This window comes from Arvicola amphibius, chromosome 5, assembly GCF_903992535.2.
Source record: "Arvicola amphibius chromosome 5, mArvAmp1.2, whole genome shotgun sequence".
In the NCBI taxonomy this organism is placed as follows: domain Eukaryota; kingdom Metazoa; phylum Chordata; class Mammalia; order Rodentia; family Cricetidae; genus Arvicola; species Arvicola amphibius.
The window spans coordinates 2,544,046-2,559,320 of NC_052051.1; positions in this window are offsets into that span (position 1 = coordinate 2,544,046).

Consider the following 15,275-nt stretch of genomic DNA (forward strand, 5'->3'; position numbering starts at 1 on the left):
GAGCACACTCACCCCCTAGACTGGCTGGCCAATGAGTCTGGCATCCTCTTGTCTTCCGCTGCCTCCAAAACACTGGAATTATTAGCATGCGGCACCACACCCAGCTTTTTACTTGGGCTCCAGGGATCGAACACAGGTTCCTCACGCTCACACTTTGGGTCAGGTCTCTGAAGAACTGGACCTGCCTGTCCCGAGGTCACATATCAGCCTGTGGTCTCAGTAGCCACTCCAGCCCACACTCACAGTTGGTCTGGGATTTGTTATGTCGGCACCTAGATCCAGGCTGGAGGAAGAAAGCCCACAGAGTGTCTTCCGGCTCCCATGTTGCTCATAGTGGGATCCTATTTTCCCTCCAGGAGACACGTGCTTACTTCTACACAATGGCTGTTCCTGAAATTTCCTTGCTTGATAAATTACATGTTTCTTTAGGTGGTACACTCGCCAAACCTCAATATTAATTGGCAATGGTCCCCCTTTAGGACACAGGGTAATTCTATATATTTAGAATTTATCACCATTGTCTCAGCAGTACGTTATCATTGTCTCAGACTCTGTGTTTTGCCTCAAGCATAAGGGAGAGAAACAATGAATTTCAAAATGCTGGCAAAAATCACCTCTTCAAGAACATAGCGCGTGGTGGGAAAGGAGACTTCCTGGGGTGTCCTGGCAGGCTTGCTGCTTGCTTTTCTTTTCACCATAGGTCTGAAGGGATGTGTTTATTGTCTTTAAGGTCCTCTGACTATGGAAGTGGATAGGAGCCAGAATACCCAGCCCTTTCTCTGCATCTTGCCCCATGTTCCTATGAGAGACTCAGATCCATGACACAGTGCCCAGAAGCCGTTTGGAGCTGGGGTTCTTATGTGTAAGAAGACAAGTAGGAACATGGGCAGTTTGAGTCTGTAGAAGAGGCAGCCCTCTGAAGTGCATGAGGAACGGAAGAAAATGGACCCCTCTTCCTACAGCTTGATCACACAAGAGGTTTCCAACAATAGTTGCCCTGGGGCAGAAGCGATTCTGGAAGTGCCAAGGTCCAGAGAAGGCGGGGCTGACTTGGACACCTTCCAAGGAGGCAATTGCTAGGTCACCATGGAAACACATCCTTAGCTCTGATAAAACTGTGGAAGAGCAGCTTGTGGAGAGACTGATGTACATGCTATACGAACTAACACTGTGTGACTTCACAGCAATAGATGGTCTGAGGGGGATCCCGTGCTCCCAAGATATGATATAAGGTCACAGGGGACAGGATTCAGGAAGTACTGTAGCTGTCCTCTGCTCCTGACTGGGCATGAAGGAAGTAGCTGCTTTAATTCCCTCTGGGGAATCCAAAGTGTGGCCCCTATGCTGTGGGCGTCCTCTCACCCAACTCTGAGGTCTTTTGTTTGCTCTGAGAATTCAGTTCTTTTTTGGGGGTATTCAATTTCTAGAGCATGTTGAGGGGTTTAGTTGTCTGCAGCCTGTTATATTATTTTTTTGTGGAAATAGAGGTGTCATTCCTGGAGTCTACCACTGAAGCAGAACCTGAATGCTTTTTCTGTCTCAGTCTATAGCTGTTCCATTATAGGAGTGTGGTCTTATTGGCTATCTGGCTGGCACATCTTCTAAATCACCAGTGGAACAGATGCTATTTCTGTGAGCACCTCTGGTTTTATCTCACCTTAGAAGTCTTCACATCCACACATGCATCTGTGCCTTCATGCCTTTCAAGACTCCTTTTTCAACTCCATAAAGACTTCTCAGGAACCCTTCAAGCTGCCCTCAGAACGGCAGTGGCATCTGGGCCTCACAAAAACTCAGTTTACATTTCTACTTCTTGGTCAGACTTTCCATCTCTACCTCCATAGAGTGGGCACAGTCACTGTGTGGAGTCCTCATGATGTGTGGTCATCAAAGTGTGTGGTCATCAGGGTGTATTGTCATTATCAAGGTGTGTGGTCATCATGGTGTGTGGTCATCAAGATGTGTGGTCATCAAAGTGTGTGGTCATCACAGTATGGGGTCATCATCGAGGTGTGTGGTCATCGAGGTGTGTGGTCAACATCAAGGTGTGTAGTCATCATGGTATGTGGTCATCATCGAGGTGTGTGGTCATGTGTATCCCTTTCCTTTACCTGACACCTACTCAGCAGACTTTCACTGAGCCTTTCAGTTACTCCTGATTGAATAACTCAGTGGGAGTCTTAAGAACATCTATTTTCCCTCCTACTTATTGTCCTCCATTTCAAGAACGAAAACAGAGAATCCGGTTTCCCTCCATTAGCCCTGCACTGCCATGAATGTTCACTCAGAGTTCTTCAGAGTTCTCTGCAGAGTGTCTTTCTTGCAAAACCCTGATTTCCATAGGCCAAGCCTTTGCTGGTCTCCATGCTGTTAACACAGAGGTGATCAAGACCTTTACCTGTGGAGACGCATGATGCCCCATGTTCCCCACAGCCTCTATAACATTTGCTTGAACATAGTCTTTCAAAAATGACAAGTGGGAACTCATTCATGAGGTAGATTCAAGATGGCACCATCCAGAAAGGCTCTTTGCACTTGACAATCTTTGAGGTATTCTTCATTTTCATTTTTAAAAAAAATTTGTAAGGATCTGACTAAGAAGTCAACAAGTGTTGTTTCCAAGCTGTCCAGCAGCTTAGACCTGAAAATAACCACACAGAAACTTTATTAATTAAATCACTGCTTGGCCCATTAGCTCTAGCTTCTTATTTGCTAACTCTTACACCTCAATTTAACCCATCTCCATTAATCTGTGCCTCACTACGAGGTCATGGCCTACCAGCAAAGTTTCGGCACCTCTGTCTCTGACAGCATCTCCATGGCTTCTCCATGATCCCACCTCCTTTCTCCTAGCATTCAGCTTAGTTTTCCCCACCTTGCTCTGTACCCCTATAGCTCTGCTAGAGGCCTAAAGGAGTTCCTTTATTAACCAATGATATTCACAGCATACAGAGGGAAATCCCATATCACCTCCCCTTTTCTGTTTAAATAAAAAGGAAGGTTTTAATTTTAACATAGTAGAATTACATATAACAAGACAGGTATCAAGCAAGAATTATAGATACAGTATTTATATCTACTTTATCTCTTATCATAACTAACAAAAACAATAGCGATCACTATAAATTCTTCAACTCCATCAAAGACTCCCAGAAGGATATAATATTACTGAGGGAAACAAGAAGTGCATTGTGAGTAACTTCCAAAACTCTAGATTTGACAGAGACATCTTGCTTCCTGGACAGTCACCCAAAATTCTTTGTAAGGTTGGAGAATCCATCTGTGGCCTACAGGCCCATAGTATCTAGCAGACTTTTCCATGAAGCCAGAAATTTCAAAGAGAGTTCTACCTAGATTGGCAGTTTCACTCACAATTTTCTGCAGAATGTCTAGCAGACTCTTTCATGAAGCAGGAATCCTGAAGGATCATCTCACCTTTAGGCAACTTCATTTCTCTGTGGGTCCTGCATGTCCAATTCATCAAGCAGTCCAGGCAAGAACAGTTTCTTGCCCAAATGGCCAACCAACTCCATGAGGAGCCTCTTTGATGCCCATCTTCCTCTTGAAGTAATTGATGCTGCCAGGAGCAGATGTGTCTCACTGTCATGAAAAGTCCTAAGTTACTAAAACATTTTAAATGCCATATTCTGTAGTCTTTGAAAGGTTTGAAGAATGCCTATCCAACTGAAATACATATCTGTCCATCTAGAATATCTAACTAACATGACTATAAGATTGACTATTATAGATGATTATCTATTAGCTGATATTTCTTAATTATACATTACATTTTTAAATGAGCTATACAAACACAATACCTTAATCAAAAGCAGAAATACATATAATAAAATTGACCTTAAATATGTATCAATAAACCAAGTTCCATACCAATGCAAATTATTCATCTCTATAGCATATCCCTCTTTAAATATAAACAATCATAAACAATCATTTAGGGAATTTGGGCATAGCTCTCTAGACTACTTCCTGTGGGTTAAGGGCACTGTTAATCAGGTCTTTCATGGTGTATTCTATGTTCCAGGTTCATCTCAATCAGCAGTTGGGCAAAGTAATTTTTTGGGGGGTGTTCACAGCAACCTTTCAGGGGGTCTTGGTTCATCAACCCACATTAGCTTGGAATGAATCCACAGGTTCTCATTCTCTGTGGAAACAAAAGAAGAACCTCTTTTCCAAAGCAACATATTCTTAGACCCATATTTTGAATTCAAGATACCTTTAAAACATATATGTTGGTTTAGCTTAGCAGCCCGTACAATGAAATGTCTCTCTGTCCTTAGTCAAATTATTCAAAGAAAACACAATAATATACATAATCCAGATTCTTTGTGAATTTTCCATCTTTATGTGGCTTATTTTTATTCACTCCTTTTAATCTGTGACTTTCTATACTCTTTCTCTTTAAAGACTTTACTTTTAAAAACCATTTACTTCTTTTTATAACTGTCTATATTCTTTTTCTTCTCTCTCCCAAACCTATGTACATTTGTCCAACACTGTGACCATTTAGAGGTCTTTTTCATCTGAATTTGTCTTTATTGTATATTTATAATTATTTTCTGACCAGAAGTGCTTCTTAAAATGCTAAGTCCCTCATATGAACTTAAGCGGCACCATTGCTATGGGGAATACGGCACTGCCTGCTTGCTTCACCCAGACTGACACGGGAGCACAGAGGTCTGTTTAGTATGAGCCATGTTCAGAGCCCCATTTTCAGTGGGTCTATGTTGCCATTAAGCAGGTTGTAGCATTCTGTCCAACACTGTGACCCATTTAAATGCTCCATAGCTAGACCTCCGGAAATAGTCAGAGTTTGTGCTGGCAACACGGCCCAGAAAGCTGGCATTTCATACCCATGGCTTTTCTGCTTCTGTAGAATCAGAAAAACTTCTCTTAAAGGATCTACAGCATACTGCCAGCAAGCAAAGCCCATTTGGGAAAATAAAAGCAGATAAACTTTGTTTTTTAGTGTCTAGAATTCCTTTCCAAGCCCTCTCAGGTTAAGTGGATTTTAGTTGTCCACTTGGGTGCCAATCTATTAAAAGAAGGCTGCTTGTTCATCCTGGCCACCCAGAACCAAATAACCACACAGATACTGTATTAATTAAATTACTGCTTGGCCCATCAGTTCTAGCTTTTTATTGGGTAACTTTTATATCTTAATTTAACCCATTTTTATTAATCTGTGTATTACAACGTGGCTGTGGCTTACTGGGTAAAGTTCCATCTGGCTCCAGCCAGGCTACATGGCTTTTCTCTGACTCCTCCCTTCTTTCTCCCAGCATTCAGTTTAGTTTTTCCCACCTACCTAATATCTGTCCTATCACAGGCTCAAGACAGTTTTCTTTATTCATTAATGTCAATCACAGCATATAGAGGGAAATCCCACATCAAACATGTGCTCTAAAATACTAATGAAACAATCCCACACAAATACCATATGTAGTATACACCATTGTCATTTGAGAGATAAAACACCATAATCTCTTATAGAATTACAGTAGGCATCTAGGGTCGTCTGGCCACATTCCTGTGCTTTATAGAGATAGTGATGAAGGGAAATATCCCGCTTCAACCTTTCTGGGACTGATGGGCACAGGATTCCTTTTCACAGGACCATCAAGAATTTGGGCACAGCACTGCCTTGCCTAGAAAGCCAGGGAATGCCAGATGGCCTGTCAGGCAGGTGCTCAGGACTGGGACTCTGGCAGACCCCCGAGTCAAATCTTAGATGGATGACATCAGAGTTCTTTCTGAGGCTAAGCCTGAGGTAGATTCAAATGTTAAAATTTGAACACACTACTGGCAGTGGCACCAGGATTTATCCCCACTGCTTTTACTGGCATTTTGGGAACCTATTCTCTTTGGGTGGATTCCTTGCTCAGACTAGATATAGTAGGGAGGGCCTTGGACCTTCCCCAAAGCAATGTGCCTTACCCTGTCTGAGGACTGCATGGGGGTGAGATGGAGGGGAAGGTGGAGAAGATGGGAAAAGGTGAGGCGGAGGGAACTGGGACTGGTATGTAAAATGAAAAACAGATAGTTTGCTTTCTTTTTTAAAAAATAAAATAAAATAAATTGAACACACTAGTATCTATAGTATCTTTTGTCCTTTTGTGGTTGAAGGTTTGAATCCACAGTTATGTGCATGCTAGGCCAGAACTAAACCACCAAATTGCATTTCCTTTTCCTTTTGGAAACAGGCTCTCGCTAAGTTAATTAGGCTGGCCTTGAACTACTTGTTCTCTTGCCTTAGCCTCTTCAGTAGCAGAGATCACAGGCCTATGCCAACAAGCTCTGTTAAATGTATAAAAGTAACAGATGCAGAGAAAATTGTCCCAAACACCAGAAAACTCCAGCTTTGGTCACACCTTCTGAAGATAACTGTGGTTGAGAACTGATGTGTTCTCTTCTGTTACGTTGACGAGTGTGCGGGTGCCCTTCCTTTCCTTCAGTGTCTTCCACTGCGAGTGTGCAGGCACAGTCACCTAGTCAGTGATGAAGTGCGGGTTTTGCTAACATGTGATAGATGCACATTTTTTTTTCTTTTTTTTTTTTTTTTTTGGTTTTTTGAGACAGGGTTTCCCTGTAGTTTCTAGAGCCTGTCCTGGAGCTAGCTCTTGTAGACCAGGCTGGCCTCGAACTCAGAGATCCGCCTGCCTCTGCCTCCCGAGTGCTGATAGATGCACATTTGAATGCTACTTCCTCTTACTCTTTCCCCTTAGCTTGATTGAACCATCTCACATCACGCGATATCTCAAAACTCTATGTTTTGCATGATACATACATATATTTTTGTTCATTAAACGTAATTAATTGTTTTAAATTAATTGATTAAAATATAATTAATTAATAGAAATATGTCCTGGGTCTTCATAATTGGGTGGGCATGTAAAAGGAGCAACTGTTTTCAAAGGAAATTTGAGAGTTTCTTTAAAAAAAAAAAAAACACCTCCTTTTCCTCTAGAACTTGATGGAAAGATGCCATTCCTGAAGGCTCTGTGCGTATTGGACACGGGACATGAAGAAGTCAAGTTGGTACTGACTAGGAAGCTTCCTCCTTGGTGACTGGCTCTCACAGTACCAGAAGGAGGCTGCCGAAGGAGAAGTCACCAAAAGTCTTAGCCAGCTGCGGAAAAGTGAGCTACAATAACAATTCGCATGGTGAGGTACACTATGGGTACTCTAGTGGCATGAATGGTATGGGAGTAACCAACTACTTTCTGATTGGATTTAATACTGTTCTGCAGGGAGAAACACATGCATGGTCACACACACACACACACACACACACACACACACACACACCTCCAAGAATCTGTGTCTGGGGAGCTAATAGACCCTAGGGAAAACCCACTACTATTATTTCACAAAATGGGCATAGTGTTGAACTGACATCTAAATTCAAGGAATAGCAATACAAGGAAAAAGCCGGGCGGTGGTGGCGCAGGTCTTTAATCCCAGCACTCAGGAGGCAGAGGCAGGCGGATCTCTGTGAGTTCGAGACCAGCCTGGTTTACAAGAGCTAGTTCCAGGACAGGCTCCAAAGCCACAGAGAAACCCTGTCTCGAAAAACAAAACAAAACAAAAATCAATACAAGGAAAAATTGCTCAGCTATTAAAAAGGTGAGATATGGATGCACGCAACATGAATGGGTTAGAGAGTAAACAAGCCAAGTGTATGCAGCTGGACGAAACAGAGCCTGTCACGTGAAACCCCATGTGTAAAACTAGAAGATGATGATTCACAGAGTCAGAACAGTGGTTTCTCAGGGAGTAAAAGGCAATTGGAATTTGGGGAGGAAATAGTCTATAGGAGTAGAGATTGGACTGGTGGTCTCGTTATGCATCTTAAATACGTGCAGTTGACAGTGTAGCTATTACAGCTGGATGAGGCTGACTTTGATGACAACCTGAGTCCCTGCCAGTCATTTAGATTATCATCTTTCATTGGCTGCACAAAGCGTGCCCTGCAGATGCCCTCGAGTTAGACGGAGCACCCTTAGTAAGTGTTCCGGCTGTTTCCTTCCCAGGTTTCCACTATACGTGGTGGCTGCCATATGTGTGTGTGACTTCGCTGTTTTTATTTTCCTTTTTTGTCAGCATTTCTGTAAATGGATTTTCTAGAAATGGAATTGTTGGGTTAATGGTATGCACAGCTTAATTTCTAAATGATGCTGTCCAACTGCTCTGCAGAATTTAAAAAAGCCAACCTAAACAGATAACCTAAAAGTGTCATTCTGATGGTCTCTTATTGGCAAGGGGTGAGAACTCATTTCCCCACACCCTTGGCATCACTGCTTCAGGATAACAAGGCTGATGTCCTGCTATTTCTGCTCCGCTAAGCGGATGGCCGGCCCTGTCCACTTAAAGTCAGTGGCAGCAGCTATGGCCAGCTGCCATGTACACAGATCCTTCTTTCTGGGGGATCCTTGAGTAGAAGGGCGTGGAGGTCTCACGCATGCAGAAGGAGCTGAATTTGTCAAGGGGCAAGGAAGAGCGAGGGCTCTCTGGGGGGTTTCTGTCGGGAGGCGTCTGCGCTCTGCTTCTTCAGGCTGCATCAGCCGTCTGCCGCACAGCACCGCAGCACGTCCAGCACAGACGCGCGAAGTCAGAGGTGACACCACGAGAAATCCGCAGCTGTCTGTGCTGAGGGGGGCTCTGCCTTCTTCACCCCATCTCGCAGATGTGGACTCTTGCCTCCGGGCTGTTTTGTCTGTGTTGTGCGCGATTCTCCCATCTGCACTTGACCTTTGACCCAAAGTTCTGAGATGTAAATTAGCAAAGCAGCTGCTCTCCAAGTCCTAGTAAATGCCCACATTAGGATCACAGCTCAGCTATAGGCCGGTCCTCACCACACACAGCTGGACTGATTGCTTCTCTCTCTCCTGCAGGAACCCCAAACAAAAACAAAATTAGGGTGGCTTTTTGGGAATGTTTCAGTCCCAGGACTATCATCCTTCTACAGTTGATTAAGCTCCTGCCCTGTTGCTGTTCAAGGCAGAGGTAGGTCACCACCCGTCTTGAAGGTGGCATGGCCAGGTTTTGTAACATCTGTCCCACAGGGCCCAGTGATGGAATCTGGTCTGAGATGCAAGTCCTCTACCTGCCAGTACATGCAGGACCAGTGGGAGGGGCTTGAATGGGAAATGTCTACAAGAAAAATCTCACTCATAGAAAAACGTCTCAAGCTTTAGTTTTTCTGATTTTTCTCTCAGGTTCACCTCAATGGAGACAGGCTGTGGGCTTATTCTCCGTGATGTCAGAGAATTAGGAGCACAAGGTTTTAAGTGCATCATGTCGGGTTTTGAGATAAGCATTTTCTAACACTTGCAGAGACCCCTGGGAAGACAGTGGTCCACACCTACCAGAAATGAACTGGTTCTGCCCTTTCCCTGGCTCAGGTCACTGGAGGATGGAATCACCTCCTCCTCCTGGTAAAACCAAGATCCAGGCAGTGAACAAGGCAGTGTGGGTGGCTTGGCTTCTGAGTAGATGGGCAGGGCTGGGCTCATTGAGCTACGTCTGTGTAGGCACAGCGTGGCTGATGTGACAAGTGTGATGGTGGTGTGAGGTGACAGGCATGCAGGGCTGAAAGCTGAGCACAGTGAATGCGGCCTAGACTAGGGATTCCTTCTCTTCTAGACTTGCAACACAAGGGCCCATGGTGGGACACAGACACCCAGAAGGACAGGGTGATGGCACTCTTCAGGATGGGGGTCACCTGCCATTCTCCCGGAGAAATGCCTCTTGCAGTATGGGGACAACTATGAGATACAGGTGGCATTAAAGATGCTCCTTTAGCCCATAGCCCATGATGGATACTTTGTACTTCCTGTCCAATTGTGTGTGTGTGTGTGTGTGTGTGTGTGTGTGTGAAGAGAGAGAAAGAGAGAGAGAGAGAGAGAGAGAGAGAGAGAGAGAGAGAGAGAGAGGAGAGAGGAGAGAGTGAGGGGAGAGAGGGGAGAGGAGAGGAGGAGGAGAGGAGAGGAGACAGAGAGACAGAGAGACAGAGAGACTGGCCTGGATTTTGCCCAATAGGCTGACTGACTAGTGAACCCTAGGAACTCACCTGTTTTTGTTTTTCCTGGCATAGAATTAGAAACATGCAGCAAAAACCGTAAAAGACTGGCTCCATATGTGAACGCTGGGAGTTTAATCCATGTCCTCATGCTTGCAAATCAAGTGCTTCGGTGACTGAGTTATCTGTCTCCTCAGGCTCCTCCCATCCTAATTCTTCCCAGCTGGCTCAACATGCGTCATTACCTCCATCGACAGGGCGAGGGTTGATTCTACCACAACTCCTGAGAACTTCAACATGGTGAACACAGACCCTCAGCTTCCCTGCTCCCTAGTCTCTTCTGTGATGCAGCCGAACTACTGCTTCAAAGAAGAATAGATAGTTTTTACTCTCGAGCCCGCAGGTCATCTCTCAGGGTATGATTCTGGTGGTCATGTGGTTCCAGTATATATGATCATGGAGCTCACAAAGGGCTTCTGGCAGGAGGACACAGGACAAGGATCAGACTACAAGGGGATGAGAACGACTTCGGGGAGAATTTTGCCTTCGGTGACTTAGAAAACCTTATTCTTATGCTCAGTGGAATTTTCAGAGTATGGTGCAGCTAAGTTAGGTATGAAGTAATCTCTTGATTGACCATTTGTCCAATCAGAAGCTTAGAGAGAGCTGCTGTGTTGTAGCTAAATGACCAGGGCTGGAGTGTCAGTCAAAATAGACAAATTACTTTGCAAATTCCCAAGAGGAAAGACAAATGTCGATCAAATAACAGCATAAACAGGCATGCGTTATGGATAAAGGGATGTGTTCCTGTGAGATTTGTATTATAATACAGCATATGCAAAGGTCCTGAGTCACAAGAGACCAGTGAGCTCGAAGGTCTGGTCGTCACATAGTCTGGGGAGCATGGTGGCACAGCCTGAGGGACAGCAGGGATCTCAGCACCTAACTTGGTTGTTTGGATCTTGAAGGTAGGGGGATGGCTAAACTACTGAGTGCCCAAAGCCAGGCAGGGGCATGGACATGTGACCTCTTGTATTGAAGCTTTTCCACATTTCTGTTGGGGACATATGTGCCAGCAGCAGACCTGGGCATAAGCAGAAGGTGACAGGTGCCACTATGCTGCCCTCCTCACTCTAATCTATCAGCTCTGGCATCGGCGTCTCTGGAAGGAGCCCAGCAGCACCTGTTCTTCCTACTTCCCAGTTTTCAAAAATGTAAATTAAAATGCTTATCTGCTCCACAAAGACCTGGCATGTTTAAATAACCATTATCCCTTCAGCATGTGCCAGGGACCTTGGTGCCATTATCTCATATAGAATGGGACACTCAGTCCATGGGGGAGGTGTTAAAGGATGGCCACCTCCCAGTCTAACCCAGATGGTATTATCATGGTTTATTCAGGATTTAGAAAATGAGATTCAGTTAAACAGAGTGTTAAGTCACATAATTCCTATTGTGTTTGTCTGACAGGCAGGGATGCTGACCTGAGAGGGGAAGGGGCCCCTGACAGCCAGGAAAGGAGAAGCCCACTTAGTTCCCTTAAAGTCTGCAGTGACAAGGAAGAACCCCAGGCTTTCGGGTATACGCAGATTGATCACTAGGAACAGCAGTAGCTGTGGTTGTCTAAGGGGCTTTGTCTTGCGGGGCTTCTGGTGAACCATGCTTCTTGGCAAGCTCCTTTAGAAGGGTAAAGCACTGCAGAGGACAGACGGTTGGGAAGAGTCTCACTCTGACCCTGTGTAGAAGTGGACTGAGTATCCCATTGATAAGGAGCTCTGAGCTACTTGGAAAGACACTATTTTGAGGCCATCATAGGTGCCCCTCAATTTTCTACTGAGTTTTATCATAATGCCCCATAGAAAGTGATTATGGGCTCCAAAACAGAGCTTTCTAGTCAACTGAAGAGCAAAGGGCAAACAAAAAAATGGCCTATTTCATATCTTTTCCTGGGGAGACATAAAAAACCCCAATAATGACACTAAAAGTCCAAGAATTGATGCCTAGGTCCTGCTGGCTGAGCCAGTGAGTTTATATGGATTATAGGAGCAATGGACAAGAGCTGTTTACAGAATTATGAGCTACATGCAGGCAGCTACACTGTGGGCATCTCCCCCACTCAAAAGCTGTTTGCCACTCATATTGGGAAAGGAAGGACCTCTTAAGCATCCCTCCCTCCATTGTCTACACCTCTTCTCCATCATCTTCCCCTATCCTTAATCACCCAGACCTGACCTCCATCATCCATCTCGGTCCTCCACCACCCACCCTTATCCCCCATCATCCACCCTTGTCCCCCATCATCCACCCTTGCCCTCCACCATCCACCCATCCTCCATCATCTGTCCCTGTCCTCCACCATCCACCCAGAAATGTTAACAAACTCAGTCTCCTGAGCATCTCTGTGAGTGAATGCAGCTGCTCTGATTCAAGATATCCACAGTCAAAACAAACACTGACAGCCTTTATAACATAATCTCAACAGCCATATAACATGGTCTTTTAAAAATACCAAATAGGGCTTGGAGATGACTCTGTGGGTAAAGTGCTTTCTCTGCACATGAGGACCTGAGCTCAAATCTCTAGCACCTACATAAAAAATTGTGCATGTCTGTAAGTGCTTGTGATGCCAGCATTGGTGACTGGAGAGAGATAGCTTAGTCAAAGCCTTGGGCTTCCAGTTCAGTGGAAGACCCTGGTGAAGAATGATAAAGAAGTCTTCCTCTGGCCTTAGACATTTATGTGCATGTGCTCATGAACACACACACATGAATGTATGTATGCAGGTGCATATACACACACATTCTCATATACTCCCTCTTCCCTGACACTAAGCAATAAATAGCAATCCCTCTGAGGGTTAATTTTAATTTTGTTAACCTGACAGATTTTAGAATCATATATTAAACAAATTTCTGGGCATGTCTGTGAGCATTTTCTTAGATTAGGTTAGTTGAAAAGGGAGAACTCACTCTGAAGGTAGGACCACCATTGCTGTGGGCTAGGGCCATAGACTAAAAGGGAGAAATTAAACTGAGCATCAGCACTCCTATCTCTCTCTCTCTCTCTCTCTCTCTCTCTCTCTCTCTCTCTCTCTCTCTCTCTCTCTCTCTCTCTCTCTCTCTCCTGATTGTGGGTAGAATGTGGCAGTGGCAGCTATAGGTACAATGTGACCAATTGGGAACACAATGTGAATAGCCACGAGTACAATGTGGCAGCTGCAGGTACAATGTGAACAGTTGTGGGTACAACTTGAAGAGCCGTGGATACAATGTAAACAGCTGTGGACACATTGTGAATAACTGTGGACACATCTTGGATACAATGTGAACCGCCGTGGATACAATGTGAGTAACTGTGGATACAGTGTGAGTAACTGTGGATACATTGTGGATACAATGTGAACAGCTGCCTCAAGCTTCTTACACCATGACTTTCTGCTATCATAGACTCACTTCCCAACTCGCAATACCTCAAACTGGGTCAAAGTAAACTCCTTATTCCTTAACTTGCCTTTGTCAGAGGTTTGGTCCAACACTAAGAAAAGAAACTAACACAGTCTTTCAGGTATTTCCAGTTTGGCCATTTCTCTCAGACAAATACTTTAAATAGTTAGCTATTCAAGATCCCCAACTTCTGCCATACAGCCATTCCACAACTCTCATACTACAATACTGTGTGCAGCAAGCAAACATGCAGGCACGGTGAGGACTGCGCCACGTGCAGTATCCAGATGTGCCTGCCTAAAATGAGAAGGGGAAACTGGGCAGTGGGTGGAACCCTCACTGTCTTATTTTCACCCCTATGCTGGACATGAATCCAGAGACTTGTGCATTCTAGCCAAGTATTCCTTCCTTGAACCACACCGTTAGACCACACTGTCTCTTCTGAGTCTAGAGCCTCCTCTGGTTCAGCCGCCTCTGGCCCGAACTGTTTCCTGTCCACCAGCAGCACAGTTTACCTGCAGAGACAAAGGAACTGAAGGTAGCAACAGCTTGTCTATTCTTAGGAAGTAAGTGATGGATAGTCCTGGTGTGAGAGGAAGGGAGGAGAGGGCTCCAAATGGTGGGGCCTGTGGATTTCTGAGCTGGGTGTCGAAATTCAAGCAAGGATTGAGACAAATGAGAGGAAATGTTTGCAGTCCCTTGACAAATAGCAACCCCAATGAATTTTTCATGCATACTGGATGAAGAAGGTGGCTTGGCAGCTTTCAAAATATTTCTTTGCTCGCAGAAGTGGCTAACATATGATCAACATCCCAGATGGAGCAGACGTCCCCTTCGGAGTGCCTGCACGCAGATGGTGTGTCTTTGTGAAGATTGGAAGGGGCCTTTAGGGAGCTTGAGAAATGGCCTGGGAGCATTAGATTCGGCGAGCTGGTCACCTGGGATGCTGGCCACAGCCTTGGCTGACCAGAAGACATTCCAGAGTCAGAGTGAAAAGCAGTTCCTCCAAGCAAGCATATGGAGGAAGCGATAACTCATTGCAGGGATATTTGTTAATGTAACATGTTAAGTCCTTAGTTTCCGATCCAAGTAACTTCCAGAGAAGCTTGGAGAGGTTAACTCACATTCTAGATGAATGAGGTCACCAGCTGAAGTGTTGGACCCAACTCTCACCCTGCAGACAGCAGGAGGATGCCTCAAGTGTTTGCAGATGAGACAGACCAAATGAGTGAGCAAGCCTGGTGGGTGGGCTTCTGGCTGTGCAAATCAGTGAGAGTAGTGAGCACCTTGGGGCTTTGCAGTGCAGATCGGGTCTGCTGGGTGGGTTTAATATGGACTTGAGCCAGTTGAGGAAAGACTGTGTCAGTCACAAGCAGCATAGCTCAGTTTTCTTCTGGAGGCTGTGCCCCCGGAATCCCACAGATCTACAGCTCCTCGTCTCTCCTGGTTTCCACTGAGCTCGCCCCACAAAGGGAGCAGGTTGGCCTGGGTGATGCAGCCCTTAGCCTTCTCCTTGTACTCTGGTTATGTGTTTTCCTTGGTGTTCTCATGAATGGACTTTGGGATGTTTCAAAGGACATCTCACCTGTTCTAATAAGGGCTTCTCAGCCATCATTGATTGCCCTGAAAGACTGACTAGTTCATACAGGTATCACAGAAAAGGGACTGTGTCATCGCCCTGTGAGAACATCGGTTCTTTGTGGTAAACAGAAGTCCCCAGCACCCTGGAGTTCTGCAGACAGTTGTATGAGTCTTTACAGATTTTGGCAGATTTATACCATCTTCCCTGTGGG